We start from the raw sequence: 10,222 nt of genomic DNA, 5'->3' as shown, positions 1-10,222 counted from the left end.
TGAATGTGAGTGTGAATGGTTGTCTATGTCTATGTGTTAGCCCTGCGATAGACTGGCAACCTGTCCAGGGTATACCCTGCCTTTCGCCCTATGACAGATGGGATAGGCTCCAGCACCCTGCAACCCTGAATTGGTTGAAACTATGCACTTAAATATTCGACCAGAACTGTGCCATAGTATTTTGTAGTTAGTAGTATTTCTTCCATTTGCGCAACATCTCTAAAATTAGAAATATCCTGTCTCAGAGTGACGCTGAAAAACTAGTTCATGCATTTATTACTTCCAGGCTGGACTACTGTAATTCATTATTATCAGGATGTCCAAAAAACTCACTGAAAAGCCTTCAGCTAATCCAAAATGCTGCAGCAAGAGTCCTGACAGGGACTAGAAAGAGAGAGCATATTTCTCCTGTTTTGGCTTCCCTTCATTGGCTTCCTGTTAAATCCAGAATTGAATTCAAAATCCTGCTCCTCACATACAAGGTCTTAAATAATCAGGCCCCATCTTATCTTAAGGACCTTGTAGTACCATATCACCCTATTAGAGCACTTCGCTCTCGCTCTGCAGGCCTACTTGTTGTTCCTAGAGTATTTAAAGTAGAATGGGAGGGAGAGCCTTCAGTTTTCAGGCCCCTCTTCTGTGGAACCAGCTTCCAGTTTGGATTCGGGAGACAGACACTATCTCTACTTTTAAGATTAGGCTTAAAACTTTCCTTTTTGCTAAAGCATATAGTTAGGGCTGGACCAGGTGACCCTGAATCCTCCCTTAGTTATGCTGCAATAGACGTAGGCTGCTGGGGGATTCCCATGATGCATTGAGTTTTTCCTTTCCAGTCACCTTTCTCGCTCACTATGTATTAACAGACCTCTCTGCATTGAATCATATCTGTTATTAACCTCTGTCTCTCTTCCACAGCATGTCTTTTATCCTGTCTTCCTTCTCTCACCCCAACCGGTCGCAGCAGATGGCCGCCCCTCCCTGAGCCTGGTTCTGCCGGAGGTTTCTTCCTGTTAAAAGGGAGTTTTTCCTTCCCACTGTTGCCAAAGTGCTTGCTCATAGGGGGTCATATGATTGTTGGGTTTTTCTCTGTATCTATGAAGCGCCTTGAGGCGACTTATGTTGTGATTTGGCGCTATATAAATAAAATTGAATTGAATTGAATTGAATAGTTTCATGTAAACTTGGCCGTATGAATAAACGTACAAGTACAGCACTCAGCACAGAAACCTCTGTGGGGTTTTTTGTATCTGATATGAGTGTGGACATACTGAAACTGCACAGCTCTGTGTTATAGTATCATTATAACATTGACTGAATGGTGTATTCTTTAGGTTTACACTGTGGGAAGGTTTTTGCAGTCATTTTATTGGTGCTACCAATGGCTTTCCACTCTGACAGGTCTGCACAACTCTCCCGGGAATCTCATGAATATATTTAGAACTATTAAACCATTTTTAAAAAGCTATTTTGCATGCACACAGTCTAATCATTATAATGCAAATGAGACCGATGGGATGGTAAATAATGTGTGAATGAGAAAATGGATAAGAAAACCACTTGGATGCACATTTGTGGGGCCAACCGCATTAGTTTGGATGCCCGTTATAGTCAACCTTTATTGTAGTTTTTGTACACTATCATGAAGAATTGTGATTTTTTTTGTAACACAGACTTACCTGTGCATGTTTGTTTCACACACTGCGCAATATTGCTTCTTGTCCTTGGCAAGATGTTTTGTATTTACTATTAGCTCTGTTTGATTCTGTCACTGAGATGTATTCCAATAGTTTCATTTACAAAATCAATGACTGTGGAAATGGGTAACATCCTATGAGACAACTGAGGTGACATTTTTCACTGCGGCAGGCTGTGATAGCAATCTGCTCAGAGGTAAGACGGGTCTTTGAAGCAACGACTGAACTCATCAACCATCAGGGGTCCTGCTGCACAACCTACACACTCAGACAAAGGCAGGGAGTTGTGAGCAAATCTGTCACCCAGCATATTTTACAAACAGGACTCATGTTAGAGAGAGCTGTGGGAATATACAGAGCAGTTAAAACACCTAGTTGGTATTTTCTGGATATCTATGATAAAGAATTTGAATGATGAAATATAAACATCAAGTGGCTAAGATGAAACATGAAAGCTGTAGCTCCCACTGAGCCCACTGAGGGCATCCTCCAGTTTTAGCCTGTTCCAATTAGGTCTGTATTAATACCACCAAAGCACATTACTTTGGAAAATCTTTTTGAGACCAGGTTTTCACTTTCATTTCAGGAGAGTCAGATGTCTAAGCAGTAACATTTATTACATCTTGGTACCAAGGTAGAAAAGCCTGAATAGACATATTGGCAGGACTAATAATCATCCAGTTCTGAAAGCTGCCCTTCAACAGAGAGTATTTGTGGTCATCATCATTTCTTCAGCCCGCCTGCCCCTTCCAGATGAAGTGAGCACAACTCTTTCACCTTTAGTCTAAAAAGGAACAACCAGAATTCAGTCTTATCTTGCTAAATTAGATAAAAGAGCCCCAATAGGCCTTTGGGGCTTTCATGGACACAAATGAGATACGCATGAGCAGAGACCCAGAGGTCAGCCAAGGGATCAGCTCAGGACGCTCCAAAAAAGGCTCCATTTAGCATAACCCTTTAGAGAGATCTCTAAACAGGAAGAGAAAACTTCTAACAGGGAATATAACCTTTGTTAACAAAGTATTTCAAACGAGATGTATCACTACTAAATATTTTAGGGTGATACAACATACCATTTATAGCTTAATTTCCCAGCATCTACTCACAGTATTTTCCTTGAACCTACATTGTAATTTTATTTTATATTTTTTTTGAATGAATGAATGAATCAGTACATGCGATTTACTTGGTGTTCCTACTAGTTCTTAAACTTATATGAAGTGGAGCATGGGACGAATGGTGAAAGAAGTTATACTGTTTAATAAGTACAGGGTTCCTACAGGGCACAGTGGCTAACTGTGCCCTATAGGAATACAAACTGGTGTATTTTGGTGTAAAGTGACATGATAGCATTGCACAGTTGCTGCAGATGACTATCTTTGTTCCACCAAATCCCAAGGGTGCTCTACTGGACTGAGATCTTTTGACTGTGAAGGCAATCTGAGTACACTGAACTCACTGTCATGTCCAAGAAACCAGTTTTAGATGATCTATGCTTTGTGACATGCCCTGTTATAATGCTGGAAGCAGCCATCAGAAGATGGTACCTTGTGCTCATAAAGGGACCATTAAAAGGGACCATTACCACTACTGCCTAAGAAGTGTCCGGTGAGTGTCTATTTCAATTGTGCAATAAATCAGCTCAATAAAAATAAACAAATCACACTTAATTCAAAAAATTTGACAAACTAATTAATAAACCATAATTATTACTTTGCAAAGCACAAAACAAAATAACTTAAAATAACAAATTAGCCAATAATTTGTGTTTGTTTATTTGGTGATTTGAAGGCGCATGTACCGGTGGATTTATTTCTGCAGCCTTTAATCTTGTCTGGGAGAACACACTACCAGTAAAACAATGTTACAATGCAATATTTCTGTCTTTCTTAAAAGTCTGTTGTCAAACATAAAAGCAATCAATGAGATCCTTCTGAAATTAATTAAATGCAAAATACTAGAATAAACTTGGATGCGCGTGGAATAAGGATCAAATTGTTTTACATCCACAACAGGACGCTGTTAAACCTGTCATACATACAGATGTCAAAGGGTGAACAGATTCTGGTGATAAATCAGAGTGGCATGTGCTGTGTGCCACTAATTATCGCTCTTTTGCCTATCATTAAGCTACTGAATGTGCTCTTCTTCTTTTTTTTTTATGAACACCTATTTCAATTAAGAGAAATACTGCTGTGTGTGGAGATTAGTCACTTCACTTCTCTAAACTACTCCATTAATCTTACTCTGTGCACTGGAAGTCATTACATTCTGTTTTGGTCCATTTGTTTAGATCATATTGTAACTGCCATAATCTCTTTCCACTTGGACTGTGTTTGACTTTCTGTCATGAGCTGCAGAGTTAGAGTGTGTGTGTGTGTGTGTGTGTGTGTGTGTGTGTGTGTGTGTGTGTGTGTGTGTGTGTGTGTGTGTGTGTGTTTTTCATGCTTCATATTTTTTTATTTTCATGTAAGAAAGGGCTGTGGTCATGTTCATGATAAACAAACAATTTTTCTATTCCGCAAAATGTTTTTATTTTTATTATTTAAATAAGGTTAACAGTTGCTATGGGGGGGAGGCATCAAACGAGGCCTGAAGAATCAGGATCAGAAAAGGTCAGAAGTTGTTCTTTCTAGCTTGTAGTAAGAGATAGTTCATATTAGCCATATTTTCACATCAGGAAAGGCTTTGTTTCCTTTAGATGAGGGTGCTGCATGAGTAAAACAGGCAGCAGACAGGAAATAGGACAACCACTTGCTAGCTGTGAACTGACAGGACTATTACCTGCGCTTTTGTCACATTAGTGCAAATTTGGTGGAAATTCCCACAATCAGACATCACACAGTCTTTGTACTAGAGAGATGGCAGGTTAAAGGCTGTGTCATACATTTGCAAACGTGTCACCTACTGAGTGTGTTTTCTTTTATGCCAAAATACCTGCCCGGTGCTTTAGGTTTGATTTATTTGGCAGTTTGTTAATATGGTGCAGTTAGTGACTCCATAGTGTAGTGATTTACATAATAGTGTAACAAGCAAAAGATCTCATTCAAATCTGAGAAGAGACACAAAATGCTTTGAGGTTGTATGAGGAAGGGCATCCAGTAAAAATAAATAAATAAATAAAATCTGCTAAAGTCCAATTGCCTTAGTATTGATCGAATACTGATCCAATATTAGCATTGGTATTGATACTATCAATATTTGGATCAATCCGCCCACCTCTACTATCCTACTGTCCCTTTGTGAACAGGGGATTAGCCCGAAGTAGCTTTGTTCCAGTTGGGTGTGATGAGGGATGAGAATCTGTACCCATTGCTTCCACACCTGCAGCTTGTTTATCTCACCTGGTTTTGCCAGGTGGAGTAATAAAGTCAAGACTTTCCTAAACCTGTAATGTTGCTCATTCTCACCTCCATTAGGTAATGTAATGTGGGTTGTCTTTTGTTCATGTCATATGACAGCAAAATTAAAAGAAAACACAGAATTTTCTATGAAATTAAGTATAAAACTGAGAGCTTACATAATACTTTATGTACTATCGCTTCAGGTTGTAAGCTGACAGATTTTTACAATAGACAGTCTGTATATAGATTGATAGATAGATCGAGTAAGCATCACAGTGGCAGACATCCAAGAAAGGGTCTCCAGTATGAAGAATTGGACAGCACCAGGCCCTGAAATGTGTTACAAAATCAGTTTCACCCTTTTTTATTCCTCGGGCATCCAGAGACGGCACCGGACTCAGTAGTCATTTTCACAAAAACCTTTATTCATCTTGTTAAGCATGCATCTTCTAGAAGGGGAGATGTGCAAGGCCGGTGTCCCTCTCCAGATCTTCCACTCCTTTGTTTGTTTCAGTCATCTTTATAGAAGCGACCCCATCCTAAAACCCCGATGGTGTACTGCAAACTCTGTGTCTGTGTGTGTATGCACAAGCACGTGAGTGCCTGTGTGCGCGCACACGTGTGTATAGAATAGAATGACTTTATTGTCACTATACAGTCGTACAATGAGATACAGAGCATCCCCTACTCAGTGTAAACATGCTGGGGGGGGGGGGGGGGGGGTACAGTTCTGCAGCGCTATGTACATATGGACAGTGTCTGTGTGAGTGCACGTGAGTGAGTGTGCATGTAGGTGTGGGTGCGTCGTAAAGCACTGTGTGTGTGTGTGTCTCTGTGTACGTGACTTCCTGCCGGTCATAAAAGTAATCTCCTCACTCAATCTACACCAAATTCCTTTAGACAACATACAAAACAGAGTTAACATATTACAAACACTGAGACCCCCACTCTGCATCCACTGGACCATTGGCCTCTTGTTGTCTTACATTTACATTTAGGGTGGAGAGTCTCCTGTAAACCTACTTCTAAGTTTATAACAATTATGAGCGTTTATTAAATTCAGGTTAAAGCATCAGCATCGCATTCCCTACTGTAGCTTCCTGTCTCATTTCATGACAGCAGACCCCCAGTGTCAATAAATTCCTTTCCCTCTAAACAATTACACACACTATCAGGCCTACAGCTAAGCCAAACTAAAACACAGACAAATCCTTCCCTATTCCTCTGATCTACTGCTGGACCGTCTCATCTAAGCAAATTTAACACATTGTATTCTAATAATTGTTTTCTTGTACTCACACATGGTTCACGCTTGCTGGCTGAAGAAGCTGACTGCACTCCACAAGCGCCTGGCAGCACAAAAGAACCAGCTGCTAGTTGACGAGAGACACCCAGAATGGCTAACCAAAGCCAAAGGCTGGACAGTCCTGATCCTCAGGGACCCCCAGAAGGGACCGGTCCTGTCCAACTACCGACCAATAACCTGCCTCAGCACCACGTGGAAGCTCCTATCAGGCATCATCAGAGATGGGCAGTAACGCGTTACTGTAATCTCATTACTTTTTTCAAGTAACGAGTAAAGTAAGGGATTACTATTGCAAAAACGGTAATTAGATTACCATTACTTTTCCGTAGGAAGGCTGCGTTACTGCGTTACTAAAACCGTGATTTTTTTTTGCGAGAATGTCTCATGACAGTGACGTAAGCGAGTGCGACGTTAGTGACAACAGCTGTGTGCAGATCAACAATGGATCATATATCAAGTGCGGGAGAGAGTATGAGCATGCAGCGTTTAAAGCGTGGAAGTAATGACCTTATTTTAAGTTTGAGTCCATAAAAAGTGACAAAAACATTAACATCCGTTGTGCGTGGGAAGAAAATTTCTTTTTACACCGAAAAAAACCCTAAACAAGCTCGTGCGCAATGACGGAATGGGAAACTCACAGAGAAACTCGCAGATTCTTCCACTGACCGCTGCGGCACACCTGCATCAGGGTAAACCTCCGCCTAACCCCGCTCCTGTCATGATCCTGGGTCTTTTGACCCAGCGTTTTAAGTTTGAGTTTATTTTGTTTGGTCCTACTCTTGCCTGCACACAGCCGTATTGTGACAACTCCTGCTTTACAGGTGAAAATAGAGCAACAGGACCGCTAGTCTTTGACTTTATTTATTTTCTGCTGTGTTTTACTTGCATCTATTTGAAAGAGTGAGTGTAAACACAAAAAAAATTATTTTATTTTATGTGCTGGAATGTGCAGAAAATAGGTTTAAATGTTAAACTAATTTCTTCAAGTCAGAGAATGGTGCATATAATTAAATTTTTGCTTGATGCATAAAGTTAAAAGATTAAAACTGATAAAACAAGTTTTAAAAAGAGACTTTTCCATTTGATTACATTTTGTATGATGGATTATGCAGAAAAAGTAGAATTGGGCTGAAAGATCTATCGCTTTATCACCTCTTCAGGTTGTAAATAGTGTTTTTAAAAAGTAACTAAGTAACTAAGTAATTAATTACTTTTGAAAATAAGTAATCAGTAAAGTAACGGGATTACTTTTTGGGGGAAGTAATCAGTAATTAGTTACTGATTACTTTTTTCAAGTAACTTGACCAACACTGGGCATCATAGGGGCTAAGATGAACAGGCACATGGGTCAATACACGAGCGGGGCACAGAAAGGGATGGGCAAGAGTACCAGAGGCACAAAACACCAGCTACTGGTAGGCCGAGCAGTCAGCCGAGACTGCAAGACTAGGCTGACCAACCTGTGCACTGCCTGGATTGATTACAAGAAGGAATATACATGTATTTTTTTTATCTATATCTATATCTATTTATATATATAGATTTTTTTTATTTTTACGTTTTATTTTTTTTACCTTTGGTCTCTGTTTCAAATAACGTTACACAAGCCTCTCAAAAAAAAGAAGTTGGATGGGATAGCTACACATTGACCGAGAAAAACAAAACTCTCCAAGGGACTCTTTGAAAAAAAATACAAAATTACAAAAATATTCCTTTATTCCCACAGCATGGCCTCTGCGGATTTGGAGCTTTTTAGCACTTGCCCAAAGTTGTTCAGTTAGTGATCTGGCATTGGTGATGCTAGTTGCGAATGCTTCCCTCAAGGTAAAAACCCAAGAGGGATAACTTCTTTTTTTCCCTGCAGAGAGACCTCTGCCAAGAATAAATGGTTTAAGCAAATAACATTTACAGGGGCGGGTACACTTATCTGCTTTGTACTAGAATAAACTCGGCATTTCTTTGTGCCTCATCCTCTCAGTCATTTTCTGTGGATGGACTTAATGACTATTAATTATATCAGTCAGCTGTCTACAGGGCATGAGCAGATGGACTGAGTGATCAAATAATGAGCCATGATGGATGCTTTTTTATGTGTCATCCAGTTATTTTCACACTTTCTGAAAAGCTCTGAGAGACTGGGTAATTCTTTGGGTGCACGGGGCCTGTTAGCCTATGGTAACATATCAAATTATGAAGAAGTACAAAAGACGGACGTAAACTCAATCCCACTACAGGCAGCGCTCGTCTTCATCACCTCCTTGCCCTTGCTTCTCCCACACTCAGCGGTTATGCGTTGTCTCGCTCCTTTAGGTCTGGCCCTCTTTAGCATCTCTGCAAAACCCGCAGAGCAAATGTTTTGAGATGATTTGGCCCCATCAAAGACTTAGATTTATTCACTCTGTTTCTGTATGATTGTTCTGCATACCAGATTCACAGCATGATTAAATCTACCTCCTACACACTCGCCTCCTCTCTACTGTCACTCACACCTCACTAAGGCAGCACTGTCATAGTCTGTTATCAGGCTCGATATTCCCCCATTGGCATTTTCTATTCTGTCTAGAGAATAGGTATCAGAGAAAAAAGAAAACACAGACAAGGGAATGTTTTCTTTGGTAAATTCAGCCAGCAGGGAAGGAAAATAACAAAGCGAGGTTTTGTTTTGTTGAGAGAAATACTGAGTGGCCTTTCTCTACAGGGAGTCGACTGTCATAGCATTTTGATACAGGTACAGTCACATCACAGAACACCACAACAAACTCTTAGCAGTCATCAATTATGCTGCATCTCTTAACAATGCCAGTCTTATTCGGTCCCCTAGGAACACTCAAAATGAAGTGCTTGTTCAGTTAGTGTTGCTCCCTAATAGGTACACCTGCAACACATAGTTTTCTCTCTGACTGTGGAGTGTGTTCAAGTGTGTATCTGTAGGAGGAGGTAATTTAACACAACTTCAGCGTTTGCCTAAAGGAATGATACATTCAAACATTCTCGCTTTGTGTTGTTTACTAGTTCATACTCTCCATCCTGGCCTTACACTCAACCAAGTGCCTCAAATACTTATATGGGGGTTTTTTTCCCCTTGTGCTTCAGATGAAAAGCTAAATATATTTTCAGCTGAAAGTTTTCACATTTTAATGTTTACACACAACTTTAAATATTTCATGGTTTCCTATCCTGACAAAGTTACACTTGTCATTACTTTTTATTAAAATGTCAACAGCGTTCATGTGAAAGCAATCACTGAGGTGATACCGAAATAGAGATTTTGTCATTTTTAAGTCCCGATTTGGTGTTTTGGTTCTGTGAGGAAAGTTACACTTTTTTGTAATTTTGCCTCTACCCAAGTTCTTTGGATTTTAAAATCAAGCAATCAAGATCTGATTAAAGTGCAGACTTCTAGCTTTAATTCAAGGGGTTTAACAAAAGTATCCCAATTTTCAAAAATAATCAACCGATCATTTCTTTTGTAGGTGAGGCCATGTCCTTAATTATTCCATAACAAATTAAGCAGACAAAAGTGTGGAATGGGGCCTTAAGAGATGTCAGTGGAAGTGAAGGCTGAGAAACCAAAATAAATCAATGAAAGAGATAGAGAAAAAAAAAAAGCAGCATGAATTGAGACATGCACAGGGTTGCACTCTCTGCTTAGACAGCGCTTCACAGTTCAGAACTTCAACGGCATTGCAAGGGGTGCCAACCATGGAAAAAGACTTTTGGACTGCCTTGAAGTGATTCTGGCAAACCATCGGGCTACTAAGGAGGAGAAAGTAGTGCCCTATTCACACAGTGCATTGTGTGTGGGGGGCACTGCTGACTTCAACTGTGGACATAGTGGGACCGTAGGTGTAGCCAAATGGTTGAAGGCTTCCACCTTG

This window comes from Astatotilapia calliptera, chromosome 6, assembly GCF_900246225.1.
Source record: "Astatotilapia calliptera chromosome 6, fAstCal1.2, whole genome shotgun sequence".
NCBI lineage: Eukaryota > Metazoa > Chordata > Actinopteri > Cichliformes > Cichlidae > Astatotilapia > Astatotilapia calliptera.
This window is presented reverse-complemented; position numbering follows the sequence as displayed.